Here is a 1432-nt window from a genome sequence, read left to right as displayed (position 1 = left end):
TTGGCTGAGACGACAACTAGAGGTCATGGGTTAAGGGTGAAAGGTGAAATATTTAAGGGGAGCATGATGGGGAACCTCTTCACTCAGAGGGTGCTGAGAGTGTGGAATGAGCTGCCACTGGAAATGGTGGATACAGGTTCAATTTCAACACTTGAGGAAATTTGGATAGGTACATGGATGGGAGGGCAATGGTCCCGGTGCCTGTTGATAAGACAAGGCAGGGCACAGACTCGATGGGCTGAAGAGGCTGTTTCTGTGCTGTAGTGTTCAATGAATTTGACAGTGTGATGCTCACCAGGATGTTGCTTGGGATTAGAGGCACATATACAGTAAGCAGAGGCCAGACAAACCTGGGTTGTTTTCTCTGGAGCGGTGGAGGCCGAGAGGAGACCTGATGGAGGTTTGTAAGATTATGAGAGGCATAGCCAGAGTAGACAGGGAGTATCTGGTCCCCAGGGTAGAAATGCCTAATACCAGACAGCATGCATTAAAGGTGAGAGGGGGTAGGTTCAAAGGAGATGTCAGGGACAATTTTATTTACACAGAGAGTGGTGGGTGGCTGGGTGGTGGTAGAGGCAAATAAAATAGAGAAATTAAGAGGCTCTTAAATAGGCACATGAATTTATTTATTTATTTGTTTACTTGTTTACTTATTGAGATACAACATGGAGCTGGCCCTCGAGCCGTACCCCCCAGCGATTCCTGGTTTAACCGTAGCCTAATCACAGGACAACTTACAACGACCAATTAACCTACCAAGCAGTACACCTTTGGACTGTGGGAGGAAACTGGAGCACGCGGTCACAGAGAAAACGTTCGAACTCCTTGTGGACAGTCGCAGGAATTGAACCCTGGTCACTGGAACCGTGAAGCGTTATGCTAACCACTCGCAGCTGTGATGCCCCAAATGTTCAGAGGCGTGAAGACAGAAAGCATTCGCTTGGTTGAGTATGATTACTGATTGAAATGGTTCAGCACAACATTGCGGGTTGAAGGGCCTGTTCCTGTGTTGTATTGTTCTCAGGATCAGGTCAACTGCTTTGTTTTACGACAGCAGTCCAGTGCAAGACATACAGTGAAATAATTACTGGAAGTTACAGTAATTTATACTATATACTATAGAAGAAGTCGTGGAAATGGAGAACAACAAGTGCACTAAGCTATAGGAAGGGTGTGACTGAGCTGGAAAGGGTGCAGGAATGGTTGGCAAAGGACTGGAGGGTCTGAGTTAAAAGGAGAGACTCGAAAGGCTGGGACTTTTTCACTTCACTTTATAAACATGAGGGGCTAGGCAAGTTGAACAGTGGTAGTCTTTAATCCTTTCCACCTAAATGATGTTTCTGAACTCCTTTCTTAACAGCACTTTTTATACCCACTCCTCAATGACTGTGGGGTGGGGGGTTGGAGGTGGTGAACGGGGAGGGGTGTTCAC

The sequence above is a fragment of the Mobula hypostoma genome, chromosome 8 (assembly GCF_963921235.1).
Source record: "Mobula hypostoma chromosome 8, sMobHyp1.1, whole genome shotgun sequence".
NCBI lineage: Eukaryota > Metazoa > Chordata > Chondrichthyes > Myliobatiformes > Myliobatidae > Mobula > Mobula hypostoma.
The sequence above is the reverse complement of the archived record's forward strand: the minus strand, read 5'-3'. Positions refer to the sequence as shown.